Genomic DNA, 19,225 nt, shown 5'->3' with positions numbered 1-19,225 from the left:
AAGATGCGACTATCGGAATTTAGACCGTTTAGTTGTTTTATTGTTTTACTTTTAAGGAGAATGATCAGTCAATATTCAATTTTGTTAGTTGATCATTAGTCGGTCAGCATTTTCTGCCCACCTATGCTCATGAGAGAGTTTATTTATTAAAAACTATCAATAGGGTAATTTATTGATATAATACACGCTTTTGATAAGATAGACGATGTTCATGAGGTGGACGATGTCGATAGAAGTTTCTCAAGATTTCCGTTGGGTAAGGTTTTCCTTTATTGCCATAGTTTTGACCCATGACTCGTGTTGAAGAATGATTCAGCGCTGAAGACGATACAGGAATCGTATTTTCAATACTTGCCATGGGAAAAATCCTGTGGTCTGTCGTTCGAAGCCCAGCCCAGGGGATATTTTTCCATGGGAATAAACGTGAATTTTACTGCCATTCATGTGGGAGGCTTGTAGTATACCACGAATTGGATGTCGAAACGTTTATAATCGTGGAGAACCTTACTCAATGGAAATAAGACTATTAGAAGGTGACATTTTTTTTTTTTTTTTCATGTAAGGATTTAAAGAAAAGGTTAGTGAAAAGTATGTTATTGAGTGTAGCGCTTTACGGTGCAGAAACGTGGACACTTAGGAAGGAGGACGAGAAAAGACTGGAGGCAATCGAAATGTGGGTGTGGCGAAGAATGGAGAAGGTGAAGTGGACGGAGAGGAGGAACGATAAAGTGCTGGACATAGTAGGTGAGGAGAGGCAGCTTTAAGATGAGATACGGAGGAGGCAGAAGGTATGGATGGAGCGAGAACTTAGCGGGGAGGGGATGTTGAAAACAGTGTTAGAGGGTAGAATGTTAAGTAAACGAGGAAGAGGAAGGAAAAGAATAGGATTTCTAGATAGAATGAAAAAGGAGTAGGCCTTATTGTGAATTGAAGAGGGAAGTGCTTAAAGAAAGGGGATTTTCCAAAAATTCTTCTCAAGTACTCCATGGAAACCTACCTTAATCGGTAGAATACTTCAATAATAATCCATTGACTCAGCTTTATCACGTTCCCAGCGCGAAAGCGGTACGGGAGTGGACGCGTATAGCGACAAATTGTCATCTAGATATCTTCCCTCCACTCGCCCTCCCGCTATCCTGCCTCAACAATCTCCTCACTGTAGGAGGAGGTAACCGTCAACTACTCCCTCTTCCTTCCCCACCCTTCCCATGCGTTCTCCCCCACCCTCCTCCCCCCCTCAGCTCTGTCCACGCGATTTCGCGACATTGCGCTCATTCTGTCAGCGCATTGAACCGTTGGCCCGACTAATCGCCCTTGCAGGTCTTCCCCCCTCCCCGCGTGGGGGCTCGCACCCCGAGAGGAGGAAGGGTTTTCGGTCGGATGGGTGGGCACACGAAACGGAATGTTCTCTTTTTTTCGGACGGCGATGTGGCAGTCGCTAAGTACGTATTCTGCTTGAGGCCTCGGGAAGAGCTCGGCTCACAATTGTCTTGTGAGGTAGACTCAGTAAGTACTAAGTGGGTAGGATATTTATAAATATGCACGGTAGCAGTGGCGTAAAGAGGACTTGGCTTTGAAGAGGAAAGGATCAGATTGAATAGCACACTACGAAGGGTAATGTTGCACGACAGTTTTCCTTATATTGCGTGTATTAACTTAAGAAACCTGTTAGAATTCGTTGTTTATGCAACTAACTATTAATCTGAATAAATATATATGCTAATGTAAAACTTAATCATTCAATTATTGTTTTTTACATTCGTAAGATTAATGTGATACGAATATTTTATTTTGTGTCGTGGAGTGAGTTCTATGCTCCTGATCCCCCCATAGTTAAGAATTCTTTGGACATCTTAGGATATTAATATCTACTATAATAATTATAATACCAATTTGCTTGAAAATTGCTCTTCGCGGCCGAATAGTGGTGAAATTTCAGGTCTTATGAGGGTATTGGCGATTTGACGGTTCTTCTTGGACTCACGGCAGTTGCAAACTTGGCGTTTGGGGACCTATTGATTCGTTGTTTGCAGAGTGCACTTCCCCGTTATTCCTCCCTCCGCCGTTCGCCCCCTCTGAGGTGAGACGAACTGCTGCTTGAGTGGAACTTGTATGGGATTAAGTGTTCGCAACACGGAGCTTGTTCAAGGAGATGGGAATTATTTCTGGAACATTATAGTCGTCTGTGCTTTTTCCCTTTTTTCCGCGGTTTCGTAAATGGTAAAATTTTTACGATCATCCTGGAAGTGCCATTATATTCACCCGCGACCATGCAATAATATCGAGTTATAATTTCTTTGAGTTCCCTTTTGATTTTTTTTGCATTCATTACCTTTTCTTCGCGTCATCGCGCATAACGCATTCTTTCTCGTTATCCGTGGCTGCCTTCCTAACAGAGCTTGGGCATCGGGTTGATGTGAGGCAAGCTTCATACCCCGTGGGACGGGGTTCATATACCAGCATTGACAACGAATTTTCAGAAGTTTCCCGATCCCTGCTAGAGTATTTTGTGGAAGACCCTTCAATTACAGTACATCTACATAATACCCTGCGAGCCACCTCTAGGGTGTTTGGTAGGGGGTGATCAATCACCAGCATGCATTTGGACTCCCACATGCACACCACACCGTCCAAAAACGTCCCGTATAATAACAAACTATACTACTATATGCTGTTAGAAATAGAATATAGAATAGAAATTCAGAAACATGCATTAAGTTTTACATAGGTTAGTAGGCTACACTACCAGTCATGCAATCTATTTACGAGTTCTATTGCTGCCGTTATAATCTCTTATTGATCGTGGAAAAAATGACATTCGGAATCTGCCTGTTCTGCAATCTATCTCTCTTATTTTATTTATATTATCTGATCTTCCGAAGTACGTTGGCGTCCGCAAGATATGGTTAACTTCGTCAGAAAAGACACTGCTCTTGAATTTATCTAAAAGGTTCAGTCTATTTTTCAATCTACGGTCCGACAGAGATTCCCATCCGAGTTTATCTAAGAGGTCAGTTACACTAACAAGACTATCGTAACGACCTTTTACATACCTGGCAGCTCTTCTTTGCACGCGTTCTAACTCTGTTATTAAGCCTTTTTCATGAGGGTCCCAAACACTGGCAGCGTATTCCAAATGTGGTCTAACGAGGGAAAAGTAGCTAATTTCTCTCACTTTGTCGTCGCACTTTCCTGATATTCTTTTAACAAAGCCCATTTTACGATTAGCTTGACCGGTTATTTCTCGAATATGTTTATTCCACGATAGATCATTATTGAGTCTAACCCCTAGATATTTCACGGATTCAACTGCCTTTAACTGGGTGCCCCGAATGACATAGTTACGCTGTAGGGAGTTATACAGTACTCCGTCTGTCGGATGGGACGTTAAGCCATGGTCCTCTTGGCACCTTTCGTTGAGAGTAGGCTATTGCCGACCCCGGGTTTCTCTCAACCGATCCTTTTTACCTTTCCTTAAGGAGAAAATGACTTAATATGCTGGCCGTCTCCTCCATATACCATACCATACCTAAAAAAGCTGTAACTTGACCAATTTATGTGTGGTACTAATTAAATTTGAACTTCGATCTGGTCGAGGTAAGCAAATTACAAGCGAAGGTTTTGATATTTTTGTCCAAGAATCAATATACAAAGTAAAGGAAAGCATTTATAAACATTTTTTTCGTTATTCATACTGACAAAAAGAGCCAAAATACTTGTACCAGCTATGTCATCAGTGATCATTTTCATAATATTTAACTAATAGTATAATGTGACATGGTGAATATTATTGCTCAGCTCTTACGCTAGCGTATTTTGAGAACGGGTTGAAAGCAGAAGATGACGACAGGTAAAATTGTGAGGAGATACTGACATTTCTTCATGTTTAGCAGCTATTTTACATCCGTGTGCATTAGGAATCTAAGGATTCCGTGTTGTCAAGAAAAACCACCTACGAATAACTTTACACAACCAACTTAAGCTTTGTGCAACAAAAGATACCAAGTATTCGGCGTACCTATTTTTGTTTTGTATTTCATAATGGACTGCTGTTTTGTATTGAGGGGCTTCATAATGCTACAATGAATTTTCTAACCTTTGATATATATAGAATTCCTACTACATAAGAGTCTTTCCAAGAGAATCCTTTTTTCTAGGCTATCGACGCTTTCTGCCTGGCTTCCTTGTATGAGAGTGGGATTAGAATATTTAGCCCATTGCAAGTATTATATTAGACCGTCTGAGAATGTGTTTAATTGATATATTGGCCATAAAATAGTTTAACAGACAGCTGGAAACATTTTTTGTAGATTGACAGTTAGAGTTGCATAAGTATGTTCAGTGGCGCCGACTCCATGGGGCCTGAGGGGGCCCGAGCTCCCTCAAAAATTCGTTATGGGTGTGAGAAAAAATGTGTCAGGCTTGTCAATTTTCCCCGGAGTGTCCAGATGTCGAGATTCGAGTTATGAGGGTTCTAATTTTGATCATATGACTCTTCTTAAATGCTTAAAAAACTTAAAACTCACTACTTATAAAATTTCCCGAGGCAAGATCCCCGGTTTGTGTCACCCCAATATTTTTTGTCAGTCGCCATCCCTGAGTATGTCTATGTACTATTCCAACTTTAAGGGCATTTACTTTTATCTAGGATTCGATGGTTACGTAGTTCTTCATCACGCTGGCTGAATTTCGATAGGGTCTGATTGCCTTCTTTTACTTAAGCAATTTCTGTACCTTTCAGTTAAGCAGCAATCTATTCTTCCTCCCCGATTTTCCGTAGTTATACAACGTTTCTTGCACATTCACCTCCGTGATAAGTTTAGTGATGTCATTACCACCTACCTGTTGGAGTGTTTCACCTGCAGACGCTTCGTAGCTCTGTGTCATGCTATCTATGAATACACCACGTTATATTCGACCATATTTTAGTTTTAATTCATACTGTCATGAAGTCGGCATCTGGAAAATTTCTGTTCTCAGTATCTGGTACATCTCAATTTTCATCAATTGGACCGAGTTAGTAATGAGGAAGTCCTAAGAAGACCCTAGAGATGAGAAGCCTCATGAAAGTCTTAACAAGAATACGGGACAACCTTAAAGGCCACACCTTGAGACATGATGGCCTGATGAAGACAATCTTTAAGGTACAAGTGGATGGCGAGAACGGAAGACGAAGATCACGAACAAAACATTAGGAACAGGTAAAGATATGAAATAGAAGAAGTACGTAGGTGTGAAAAGATTAGCTTACAGGAGAATTGAGTGGAGAGCCAATCTTAGGATTGCTGACCAGTGATGATGATGATGATGAATTTTATCTTCTAGCCATACTAGCTCTAAAATATATTAAATTGGATCGAGTCTGGCGATATTTTGTGAAAAAAGGCACGATAAAATAAAAAAGTAACCTCAGTATTATTAACGCGTAGTTAGAAATGGCACCTTTCAGCATTCTCGTTTCATTTGTCCTGTGCCCTCAAAAATTACTCGAGAATGTCAATACCTGTAGGGTTTGGTAATTCTAATTAAGTGCGAAAACTACATTGGTTAAGTTTTAACTTCATCGGCTGGATATTATGTCCGAAGAATAGCGAAGTACACTCTGGATTAGACTGGACTTTTTAAACAGTGTTTTCGAAAATGATATTTCTTCCCATCATACTTAGTATTAGTGTCCGTAAGTTTCATCACTGTCCTCAGTCTGTCTATTTCATTTTGTCGATATCTTCTGTTCCACAAGTTCTTTTTTATTCTTTTTGCGCGGGCCATCTCGTATAAGTCAAAAATCGGGCGCATATTCAAACATAACCAAGTACGCCTTTCGCGCTCTCCTTATAGAATCTCTCATCACCTCCCCGCAACCATTTTAAAACACCTTTATCCTCCTCTTTCTGCCTCGCTTTGGGACCTAAAAGGCTGCGGAAACCTTACGGTCTGTTTTTGCGACCCATTTCTTTTCTCGCACCCAGCGTGGCAGTACTAGCTTCACTCCTTGCTGTTTTATTATTCCTGTTGCCCATTTTTCTGTTCTCCTCTGTTTTCTCTTTGTCATTAAAAATAATTTATCGTCATTGAAGTCCATAAATCCTAATATCTGCATCCAAAAATTTTATCAAGTAAAAAAATGCATTCTAATTTAAAATTGACGAATGAATGAATGATGATATCGATCGTATAAATGAGTTTTTACAAGGAATGCCTCGTTTAGTATTCCATTTTAATTTTTTTCTTGTCATGATTAAAATATTCCATTCAAATGCTTTATTTGCTTTTCTCTGTGCTCAAGCCTTTTCTAAGCAATATTTTAGCGTAGTTTTTTGGACCGTTGGTTGATTCCCACAGTAGCTATACATTATGCATGGTTCGCAATAGGGTGGTTTCCTATTATTTTTTTATTGCCTAAATCGAAAGATTATTACTCCCGGAGTACGTATTTCACGATTTTAGATTTTTAAATGACGATATCTATTTTTCGCGATTAAATGAAAAGTGAAAATTTTCAAGCGCGCGAAAACGCGACGGCTAAGTATGAATACTGGGAAAACTCCGTGTGACGTCGTTCTGGTTCCCGCTGCCGCAAGTGAGGTGACCTTGGGGCGAGGTTTTGAGCGCTGATACGACGCAGAATGCTAGCAGGTAGCAGAGTACCTTGCTAGCTGGTAGCGCTTGGCTTAAATAAGGATTATTATTACCTTATCGAACGAAGAAAATTTCCGACCTTAGCCAGTTTTAATAGGTGATTATTAAGACATGTTTCCCTGAGCTCAGTGCCTCATGCATGCATTGGTAATCTCAGACGATGTAAAACTCCCATATACTCGTATAGGAACTAGGTCCCTGTGAAGTCACGTGGAGTGGAATCGCATGGGCGCCAATCTGGCCTTTTTCAAATGAGGATAAAATTGACCATTGCCATTCGTCTAAAACGGTATTTCTAAAAACCAAATAATTTGTATATAATGAATACACTAATGGTGGGTAACGAATCGAAATCAGTGCCTTTCGTTTTCTTTGATGAAGAAAACTACCATATTATTGTGTTTCGTTATTTTTCAACTTTGATTTAAGACTTTAACATTTGCACCCGACAGCGTTAGGTTGGTTTTCTTATAAGATTTGATGAATGGGATGACTTTTCTAGTGAACTCAGACGCAAAATTCTCTCGCACATCACTCCAGTCAGTGTGTTTCATTGTGGCTAACGACATTTTGGAGAGAAAATTTCTCCTCGTCATCAGGTCTCGATGCCCTCATCGGATTGAATCTGATCGACCTGGATCGAACCATATGAGATGATCCAAATAATGCGGTATGGACATTGGCGAAGCTACGATGGGTCAGCACCGTGGAGCCCTTGGAGAAAAAAAGCTATTCATTTTAGATCTACATAAAATTATTTTATTAAAGCCTGGAGCATATAGAGACAAAAAAGTATCTCAGTACTCAAGTTGAAAATGATTTGTGGTGTGAGAGGCATCTAAACTACCAAGAGAAAAATTACATATTATGTTTAAGGGATGCCAAGCTCTCTCCTAGTTTTTAGTCTAACCTCGTGTCGTTGTCCTGTGTGCTTGGCTTGTATCCGGCAAGCGAGCGCGTTTCGGAATAAGTCTATGATGAGTGCTGCATGCCAGGTGTCACCATGTGCCACGCACCATGATGGAAGCTTGAACGGCACCTCGTAGATGTTGGTGGGATCCCAAATGACATTAATGAAAATTTCAGTAATATTTTTAGAAAGTATATGAAAATAAAGGCTATCATCCCGGGTGAAGCCATTGGACACCCTAAATCAAAATCCTCGATGTGCGAGGTGGCCCAGGGAAAGGTACTAGCCACATACCCTGAATGTGTGAAATTCACACGCCTGTGGCCTAGTCCGGGGTGAGCTCTAACCTCACCTAACCAAGCCAACCTTTGGGTTGCATCATTAAGTGAGTGTGAAAGGCAATCATATAAGTCACTTTTTCTGGGAATGGATTGCATTGTGTGATGTTTTAGCATCGTGTGATTCCATTTGTGGGTGTATTCAACGTTTTATTTTTTGCGTTGCAGGCCTCCGCCGTGAGCGTGTCCTTGTCCGCCCCCGGGTCCTCCATCTCCCCGGAGGTGTTCGGCGCCTGCAGCGGCCTTCAGCAGACGACCAACATTTCGCCGCTCGATCTCGCGGCGGGGTCGCCTCGCCGCCTGGCCTCCCCGCCCCTCTCCGCCCCCGGCCCCACGGCCGCCCCCGTGGCAGCCTCCGTGGCTTCCCACCCCCTCCACCTCCACCTCCAGCACCCGTTCGGCCTGGGGGTCGGCGGGGGCGGGGGGGCGGAGGTGGAGCGCTACCTGCCCCCGGAGGCGCACTCTCAACCTGGAAGGACGACGTTGATCGGGCCCAGCCTCGTGGCGGCCGCCGCCGCCGGACGCGAGGCCTCCTGCGCCGACGCTTTCTGGAAGATGCCTCCGCACAAAGGTCAGCCGAGACCCCGCTCTGATCCCCCACGCACTCAGGGTTGTTACATGTCAGGGAAGAATCAGGCGTTCGTTCGTTCAATTTTTTATTAAAGACCTGGTTACACGATACAGTAATGCGTACGAGTTAATGTCTAAACGCGTGTATGAGCACGAAAATGAATTGTGTTACCATCCAACTTGCGTGAACGCATGAACAGAAAATAGAATATGTTCTATTTTGTATTATGCCTTCGTATATCTTCCGTTCCTGTCCTCACAAATTATTCAAGCATTCACACATTTACTCATACGTGTTAATTTACCATGTAACCAGGCCTGTAGTGTGAGGAAATTAATGCCATGACGGGCGAATCAAAAGAACCGACGCGCTGTTGGCTGGCCGGGGTCCTTTAATTTTGCGAATTTTATGCGACTGAAATTAAAATTAAAAGTCGCCGTTTTTCTTATTCTACATTTTAAATAAATTATTTTCAAAATCGAAATCAAATATATTCCTATAAAATGTGAATTTTATTGTCTCTTACTCATAATAACTTTTATATTATGATCGGAAGGAGAATACGAAATGTTTAAGGGAAATGAAGAGTTTTGTCCGGGAAAAGTCTGGAAATTTCAGTGCGGGTATCATGTAACAACCCTGCCACTTATTTTATGCCATCCCCACTCATATCGTATTTGCATCTTCAGAAACATGCGAAAGAGCTGATAAAATGGTCTCGCTCATCCAATGTGTTTTTGCAAACTGCCAAATATGACTTTGAAGCTGGTGATTTCTTTAAACTGCCAAGTGTGAGTTATACTGGGGTGATTTTACGGGGAGGTTGTTGGAGGACGAATGGAATCGGTCTCATATGAGCAAAATAATTAATCTTTCAAATTAACACTGATAACACTGAGATGACCTCCTCAAAAAATTCAGTGAATTTACTTGTAATTTAATTTAAAGTTTTCGCAAATTATATCGTGCGTGGATAAAAAGAACTCTGCAGTAAATAGGTAAGTTGCTTATGAGAAACTGAAATTTCGCTGTAAAAAACTCTCTTCACTGTAGAAAAGTGTTTCTCTGACTTCCCCTAAATACTCGTACCTATCCCCATAATGCCATTGAGCTCCTAAAAAAGATAGTATTAACCCTAGCTAATAGATAAAATAAAGAAAAATCATTCGTATACGTTATTATAAGTTTGATTTTTGTCCCAAATAATTTAAAAACAAAGTTTATGCCTACCGCAAAATCTAGGCTTGTAGGATGTATGGGTAAAGAGGATTCAAAATATTTAATGGAGAAGGCCACAAATTAATAAAATATTAAGTTATAATGGATTTAATGAATGGCATTACTCATATTGTTCCATTATTTAATCTGTTGCCTGTTTTACTTTTCTAGAAATTGATTAAAATATTAAAGCTTTAAAGAAGCTGTAAACATTTTCACTGAGACAATGGGTAACTTGTTGAATTCACTCGCCTGTCATGCCCATTCACTATTGCTGTGTGTGTAAGTTTAGGAAACTATACTTTCCCTCGCATCTGCCAAATTTATAAATTGAAATGTAATTTCATATCAGAGTAATAAGCTCATTTCCGTACAAGTGCTGTCTACTTTCGGCGAATGTATATTAATTGTTTGTTTAATTATCAATATCTACCAATGTATGTGCCTCTTTTTCTTGAGTAAAGAGCCCACCTTCGTACTATGCAACTGGGACCAATTATATGTTTTCCTAAAAATTAGTTATGAAAATTTTTGTGTTATCTCTAAAAAATAAAACTTTTATCGTAAAAAAGAGGACTTCGAAAGTTGAAATATCAACGATTATTCGGAGACCATTGTAAAAGTAAGCTTCCATTCCCTTCGTGGATAGTATAAAATAAGCGAAACATAACTCAAGCACAATCAGCGCAAGTTTCAGGTTCCTTCCATCATAGCACATGACGTTATTAAGTGTTTTCATGGTGCATCCAACGAAATGTTTGCGTTGCCATAGCTCAGTAAATAAGGAGTTGCGACCCCATGATTATTGGACACAAATGCTTGGCATTGTCTCCCCTACCACCTCCTGAAGTATTAAAGATTTCTCCTGAAAAATCAGGTATAATAACTTATAATAGATTGGATAATTATTAGCTACACTTGCAAAGCCTATTTTATCTAATCCGAGTCAGGATATCCTAGAGTTATCGCAAGTATTAGTAACAGTATCGGAGATACGAGTGTTTCCTCGTTCATTATCAATATCCGTCCTCTCTAGTGGGATAGCGAGGGGGGGATCTGGACCCCCTCTCCCGAAATATAAAAACAATTACTTTGCTTCATAATAAAAGAAAACAAAATTTTGGAAACTCATGAGTTTACAGAAGACCGTTGAAAAATGAAGTTTTTTCGACAATGAAAAGTTTTAAAAATTATTTTAAAACCTTCTATTCAGTACCCTGTTTTACAAAAATTTTCCCCCAGGTTTTGGACCCCTCCTCCCGCCCCTCCGAACGAAATTCCTGGCTACACCACTGGTAGTACTCTTTTTAACCGTCCTCTTTCGCTTTTGCGGTTTTCCCTCTCGTTTTCTTCTCCCTCCCCTCCGCCATCCCCTTCTTCCCCCACCCCTAAACCACTTCCCCACCCGCGGTGGGTTGGAGGGGGCGTCGTGTCTGGAAGACGGCTCCACCTCCTCCTCGCCGCCGCATTCGATCAACTGCGATTTCGCACTCGGATAACCCCTGACTCAGAGCTCGCGGCTATTAGTCGGGGGAGGCGACGGCTGAGCCATCCCTTCCACCCTCTTCGCTCTATCAGACCTCCCACCCAGCTGTAAATCCCTCGCCTCCCCTTCCTACCAATCAATCCCTCCCTCTCTTATCTCTGTCTTCCCATCGGCGACTCCAAAGTCTTTTCAATCACTCAAAGAGCGCGGTGCGTGTGTGTCCCCTCATCTCCGATTACATTCCCTTCGATTTGCTTCTAAAAATTCCTCGTCGTCTACCTATTCCCGCCTTCATCAAAAAGCCACACCTTGCGTAGAACTTCTCTCAAAACTCGATTGAGCGTATGTGTACTCATTTCCCCGATTCATGGCAAATGGAAGTCACGGAAATAGTTGTTTACAGGCGGTAAATGTACTGCATTGTTGAAATGTTCTGCGAGTTGAAGAATGTTTTCTCGTTAAAACTTAGTGACTGCTGCGAATATGATAAATGAAAAACTAGGTAAATCGAGCTCTCGAAAGCAAAGTTCAGCCGCCATAAATTGTGAAATTGGGTTTACTTACAGTGGGTATAACTCATCCAATAATGGTCTCATTTTTGTTGACGCACTGATTATTTTTTCAAAATTTGGGAATTTCCTTTGCGATCATTTCTCTTCATATCCACATAGAGTTTTCTGTTTTACCCGAATAAGACAGTGATGGTAACTTTTCAAGTCATTCAGTTGAATAATTTGACCGCTATGTAATAAGAACTGCGCTTACGAATGAATGGAAAATGTACTGCGACTTATCTCAATGGGGTCACTGCAAAACTCAACTGTGATATATTTATTAATGCGTAATCTTGCTGGTATTGAGTCGCACGCAGCGGCTATCGGCGTGGTTATTTCTGACGATATGATGTTTGGGAAACGCTGTTACTAAGAGGAAAATGGGCGATTATTTCCCTTTACTCTTTTTTCGAAGGGCATAGAAATAATTAAGGTTCCTTGTTAAGCGTGTTATTTGATTTGAACATGTAGTGTTTTCTCGGAACCGGAAATTGCTTCAAAAGTCTGCGGTGGCCTGACTGGTGAATGTTATTGCGGATGAATGCTCTGGAGTGGGAATGACGATTTGTTTCAGAGGAAAAGTTCCTCACTAAATAATAATAAAAGTATTTTTAGCGGTGTTACGAAAGATAGTGGCATGAATGATCCTTTGGTTTCAAGAAAGTGACATTTTCTGCTCGTTGGGCCATATTATCTGCAGGGTAACGTTTGCTCAACATGGTGATATGAAAATGGGGAAATCCCGAAAACACGTTATTTACAGAAATGGATTAGCAATCAGTAGGTCTCTTTGTTTCTTTAATCTTTAATTTCTTGATGAGTTTCTTGCTGTATGAGCACGACTCAGTTTTTCATCTCCAGGTAGTAATCGCTACCACCTAATCGAGACGAGTTTTATTTCCTTTTAAAAATATTGGATGAAAAATAATTCACCTTGAATTAATAAATAGCCTCATAGATGCTAAAGCTCTCAGCCCTCAGCTATGCCGGATCGATGTATAGTACGTTTTAAATTTCTGTCATCAGCGTTAAAATGCACCAAGTTGCACCTTACGCCATAGTGGCCTTATGTCCAACATTAGCGTGTATTAAGTTAAATCTATTTCATCGCGGCAAGATTAAATTCGTAGTAAATGCATTTATTTAATTTATCCGTACCCAAAACTTCGCAGTTATTGGATAATTTTAATTATTTTCTCACTCTAATTTACATGATGATTGAAACATTTTTAAATTCATGCTCGCTCCGTATAAGTCTGAGTACTTTCATTAGATTTCTGTAAGACCGTGGTAAAGGTGGGACATAGTGCAGCATCAAGAAACCGGCCGATCTCCTGATGATACGAGTATTATTAAATATCAATGTTTTGTCTTTGTATCGCATCATGCCTTTTCTGATCGAATATTCTTAAAAATAATCAATCGTGTTATAAGTGTATGGGATCATAGACTCCTGCAATTAAAGGCGGGGGGATAACAGTTATTCATTTCTTCGGAATGATGTGCTTGCCTCGTTAGCATTTACTCTCTCTCTCTTAAATGGAGCCACTGCCAATTAAGGATAGGTGCAATGGTTGGTAAGACTTAAAGAGCCTTAAACTCTTCATCCCAGAAAAGGAACGAAAACCTGATTAGGTCTAGTAACCTATAATCACCACGTGTCCGGGAGGCCTTCCGGCAGGTTCTTAATACAACTGGTCTTCTCCCATTGCTGTGGGTTGTGGGAGCTTGTCGAGCAGTTATCTCATCCTTTCCAGTCATGCCAACGTCAATTTGTTTGTGAGATTCAAGTTGAATTGATGCAACAATAATGGCTTCAATCTGTGGACTCGTATATAGATTTACCAGCAAGGGTTTTCTATGGCAACCAATATGGATGTGGGGTGGACCGCAAAGGCTTGTGAAGATGCCGTTAGTTTAACCTTCTACCGTTGGTAGGTGAGTCAGGGTCCAACTCGGGTTAGGCAGAAATATTAGGCTAATATGATGGGTGTGTATAAGTGTGGCTATGAAAACTCAGCATTTTCTCTAATAAATTTGCGTAAGTCTCTTTTCAGCACATACGCGAAGAAAGTTTGCTGGATTCGTAGCCAAAAAATACACATATTTCTATCTTGTGATGAAGCACCATCTCTAATCTATTACTTCATGATGTCCGACGTTTCAATCTGTATGGAAACAGCGTCAAATCAGGTTTTCTCCAATTGACGATAATTGAGATTTTTGATGTAATCTGAAGGAAATGCATTAGGAAATGTACATGATACTAGGCCTGTGAATAAATTCATTTAAATGTATAATTTATCCATCGACAGTTTCGTAGTTTTTCAACCCACAAAATTCAAATTTCGTGTTGAGGAACTGGCCTTAAACTGCCATACTTCTCATGGACAGACTCCTTCTTCGCGCTTGAAAATGGTCGATATCCTTTCGGAATCAATAAACATGGTCAGGGGAGAAGAGTATTTGTAAAGAAGAATACTATTGATCGATTAGAGACGCAAGACGTTGCTTCTCATTTGTGGGTTTTATTTAATTCCGTCAATGTAAAAAAATACTCTTAATATTGCCTCATAAATCAAGCAATTATGGTTATATAGCACAAACTTTCCTATCCCCGATTAGTGATAGTATAGTGTGATGTAATAATTGAAATGACCCATAATGACTCTAGTAACGATCAGAGTTTCCGTATTTTTTAGTATTAAGTATTTTGGAATTTGCTGATGGTCACATGATACTGACAGACTGACACTTGATAAAAGTCTTAACATCGCACAATCCTTATTACAAGGCACGAGTTCCGCGTGAGAACAGATAAAGACCCTGGAATAATTTCTGTTTGGAGGTTGTGGCTAATCCCTGGTGTTTATGGTACAATTAATTGCCATTGTGCCCAAATGCATGTTTTATGTTTCTTCTTAATCTTTATTCCTCATAACTTATTTCTATCAGCGCACTTCTACGTTTAAGCTTCTTTCACATAAGTCTGTTTTTAAATTGAAAGCCTGTGGTGAGCTGCTATAATAGATAAACATTATATTGAGATATATTTTTGGGTGAATACAATTTAATATCTTCCTTCCCATAGTAATGGCATTGTATTTGCCATGATTGTTAATATTACTGTGAGAATATCTCGAAATATAAAAGTTCAATTATAAACTATTAATTAAAACTTAATTAGTATGAGAAGAGTTAAGAATACTCTAGCTTGAAGATTTATGTCTAAGTGGACCCCAAGGGCTGTCAGTTTCTTTTTCGTAATTATCGACATTTATTCATTCTCTTTGAATTATTTAATTACTAGAAGAACATTCTACCTTAGACAAAATAATCAAATTTTTACTCTTTCAGTTAGATTTGGCATTATTGGCCTTTAATACTAAAACATTTTGCTTAAATTTACTAAACAGGAAGAAAGAGGATTATAATTTTGGAGAGAATAGGGCGCCATTTTTCCAGAAGTAGCGAGAGCGCAGCTTTGATGCTCTACTGTTTCCTTTTTGCCGTAAAAAAATTCAGTCCGCAGTCAAGGAATTTCCGGCTTCCCCAGTTCCAAAAAAAGGTGATCATTCTACTTTGACTTTTCGCTAAGCCGAAGTAAAATCCTCTGCTGTGTTTAAATATTACCACACCTTTTTCTCATAAGTCCCAACACGCGCCATCTTCGCCGCTTTTTCGTGTTCCCCAATTATACGATCCGCTAAAGATTTTGGAAAAAGAAGTGCGATGAATAAACCAGTCAGCGGGCTTATCTCGTCGGATTGTGCTGGAAAACTCCCGAGTCTACGGCGGCTTACGACTCGCAAGCACGCTTCAGGTTATGAAGTTTCTCCCCGAAAATCTGTAGAAAAACGAACTTTCCGCATTTTACACTGTGGAACCTCCAGTGATAATTATGAAAATGGCAATTAGCTCCGTTGCTCGTGGTAGTAAAGAGCTATGTAAAATTAATGCCATGAAAACTCTAAGCATTCCTATTCTTCGCCTTTCACAACTTAATTTAGGCAAATATTTTTTGTATGGAGTGTTGAAACCTTAGCTTGTTCAGTTGAAGTGATTTTGGTTCTAATAAATTAATCTAAATATTTATACGGTCATAAAGCTTTTTGAAAACGTATTTTTTAAAATTTTATTCCGAAATTAGTGTTAAACATTTGCAGTTAAATTATGAGAAGAATAGCCTATGAATAGACACTTTTTCTAAGTATTGCTATCTTCGCGTCGAATATTTTTCCTGTCGCCGTTATTTAATCACTCCTATCGGTAGAGAGGAATAAAAATGGGAGGGGATTGAAGCTTGTTAAAATATTGATTAATGGAGAATTTTGTTTTATTGGTGACTTCCATGCATTAAAATCTGGGACCGATCAAAGAACATTTTTACCCTCTCTATCTCAGCAGAATTGGGCTATGTAATGGGAGAATATATTTACAGCACATAATAGTTCAATGAAAAACCTATGACACTACTACATGATTCACAGTATATTCAAAACCGCTGTATAAAAGTCAGCTTTATAACTGGTTAACGGCTTACTACATTGTGTTGCTGAGTTTTTACAATCGGAATGGGGAGGGTCGTGGCTTGTTTAGCATATATATATTAGCGCACACGAATTCATATGAGAGATTCTGTTTTAAATGTTGTCGTCCGGGGAAATGTTGGGAGGGAAATAAATTCATGACGAAGTGAGTACGAATCTCAGAAGCCCTCAGGGCCGGCAAAAGGATCTGTCGGCGGAGGACAATTTTATGTCACCGAATTCCAGTTAAGTCTCTTCCGCGGTACGCTGGGTTCCGGGAAATTCATTGCTGGGTCGTTAATAGAATCCCGAGACAAATTCCTTCGGGTTGTTTTAGACACTGTCGTAAACGCAAAATTTTAACTGCAAAGGTGTATTACTCTCGGCCCATTAATTTTAATAGCCTCCATCCCTCTTAAGTATGTAGACTGATTGCACACTGTCTTCGCTTTTCTAGTTGGAGATAATGAGCAAGTTATACCCCAGCATGATTTCAGTGACATCCGTCGGTTTTGGTCTCATTTTGTCGGGAATGAAGGTAAATATCCGTTGGAGATTTTGTGCATGTTATATTTATTTGAGCTCACGATGTAAAATGCTGTTGAGTGTGACTTTTTCCTTTGATTAGTTAACTTTGATTTGCGCGAACCTTCTCAGTTTTCGGGTGATCGGACGATGTTCAGAATGACTTACTCCTCTTCGATAGACTTTCATACAGCTTTGAAGTACACGAACAAGTTGTTATCCTTTTGAATTTTTCTCCGATGGTTTACCAGAGAATATTTGTTTTCCTTTGAACTGTTGGAAGAGCATTCGGTTGAACGTTGCATGAAGGCTGATTTGGAGCAAATAATACTCAAAGGCTATTCGGTGGTAGTAGAACAGAAAGTATATTTTTAATGCCCGACTAAATATGAGCTGTGTGACAAATATGGAAAAATATGAATGTAGAAAAGATAGTGAATGATACAGACTTTCTATACTAACACTTGGAGTGTAAATGGCGTCTTAAGATGTCATAAAAAAACCTGAAAATATGTCTGCCTCCGAGGGGCGACATCCTTGGACGTGTTGGCGCAATGAAATACAACACATTCTTAATCCAGGGAGAAGATTGAGATTGACTCTATGAAAGTCAGGCTTTTCTAATATCAGTTTCATATAGGCTTGTAGTAGATTTGTTTGGTAGTTAAACATTAGCAATATTTGAGTACCTGCTCCTTTCCCTGGCACTAGTTTCTATACTTTATTTTGACTCTCGACTTAAGGAATAATATTAGGCTGCTAGAAAAGGAAAAAGTAGCGACCGTTTTCTCCTGAATGGGGTGCAGTTATGGATTTCACATAAACTTACCCTTGTAAGTATATTTCCGCTAATTGAATTATTTTTAATTGAAATTCATGTAATTTTGAATTTAATCCACCTTTATGAAGAATATCAGTCAGTAACTTTTGGCGCAACGAGTATTAGTTGACACTATATGAACTGGCTGATCATCTCGAATAATTATTACGTTTTAAGGAATTTGAAGTTCATGCTGTGAATCCGTTATTAACATATGAAACGGTCCACGATCATTAGATATCGATTTTTCTACTTCAGCTCGGTGGTACAATGAAAAATTTTCGGTTTCCTTACGACATATTGAGTTACGACAAAGTTAATAGCTATTCAAAAAGATATACTTTTATGGGAAGATAGTGATGCAAGTGTATTTTGGGCGGTACAGAAGTTTGCTCGCTATGATTTTCGCCATGTTTCCGTCGATTTGATATGTTGAATGACTGATTAGGGAAATATTGGCCCTTTTTAAAAACTTGGAAAGTGGATTCTATACGTGGCTATTTTCATTTGAATCTTTCTTTACCAACTTGTTCACCTAGCGATATACTGCCAATTTAAGAATACTGGGACTAGCCACGGTGATATCTTTATCTACAGGGAATAATGACGCCTCGGTAGCTAAACTGGCTGAAGCACTCGACCGGAAATCGGGGGATCTGGGTTCGAATACTGATCAAGGCGTATGATTTATTCTCTGTGGATTTTTCGCACCATATACTGCCTTCACACAGGCTGTAATGGAGACAATATTTTACCAACACCCTCTGGTGATCTCCTTGTGTTCATGTAGCGATTCGCAAAAACGTTTGTTGGGAGTTCTAAGGGATTATTTCGCCGCTGACCCTGATCCACATCCATAAAAAAAATTGAAATGAATTGATGACGTCATTCGAGATCTGGCTCGTTTACTCATTTAAGGAAAACTTTTCATTTTGAAAGGAATCGTTCAAAAGAATGCAAACAACAATGAAACACACGAGGCCATTGAACGAATTAAGTTGGGAGCCGCTAGAGACTCGGAGACTGCTCGTAAGGCTTAGATTGCTTAAGCAATTGATAATGGATATTTTTAGAGTGACATGGAGAACATTTAATTAGAACCCCACTACATTTCCAGGTCCGACAGAAACGATAAATTAAGAGTGATGTTTTGCCGAACGATTAGGTATGGGAATTCGTTTTTCCCCCGCACGGGAATCGGCTTTAATAAGTTCTAGGCGTAATTTCGTTGGAGCATTTCATTTTTATGTGTAATAATGTATGTTGCTGTCCTAACACCCCCAGACACACGCCTATTTAGGCGGCTTGCAGGATAATAGGTATGTAGATGTAGATGAAGGCCGAGGAGTAGAATTCGCAGTGATCATCTACACATCGGCCTGCGGTATCATCAACTTCCCAGCGAAATGAATTAGACCGTCTTGTTTTCGCTGCAACTAGCTCGAGAAGTAGGCGACCGATATAAAAAACGGAAAATATGGATCTCTTTATTTTTTAAACTCTATCACTATCGAAAAAAAAAATGTTGAACCAGTCTAATGAAAACGTCTGCTGTTTTACTCGTCAATCCATTCACCAATACTCGCGATGCAGTCAATGCCACTTTTACGGTAGTAACGGTTGGGAACTCTGTTG

General features: G+C 39.8%; 1 long non-coding RNA gene across 1 annotated transcript in view; it reads left to right on the top strand.

Moving 5' to 3' along the window:
* Nucleotides 1-16,784, top strand: part of LOC124162369 — a 51,071-nt gene extending 34,287 nt beyond the window's left edge. The window contains exons 2-3 of the long non-coding RNA XR_006865547.1: nt 8,056-8,458; nt 16,703-16,784. This is a non-coding gene — a long non-coding RNA (uncharacterized LOC124162369). The remainder of the gene's footprint in view (nt 1-8,055; nt 8,459-16,702) is intronic.
* Nucleotides 16,785-19,225: the final 2,441 nt, after the last annotated feature.

Source organism: Ischnura elegans, chromosome 7 (genome assembly GCF_921293095.1).
Source record: "Ischnura elegans chromosome 7, ioIscEleg1.1, whole genome shotgun sequence".
Lineage (NCBI taxonomy): Eukaryota > Metazoa > Arthropoda > Insecta > Odonata > Coenagrionidae > Ischnura > Ischnura elegans.
The sequence above is the reverse complement of the archived record's forward strand: the minus strand, read 5'-3'. Positions and strand labels throughout refer to the sequence as shown.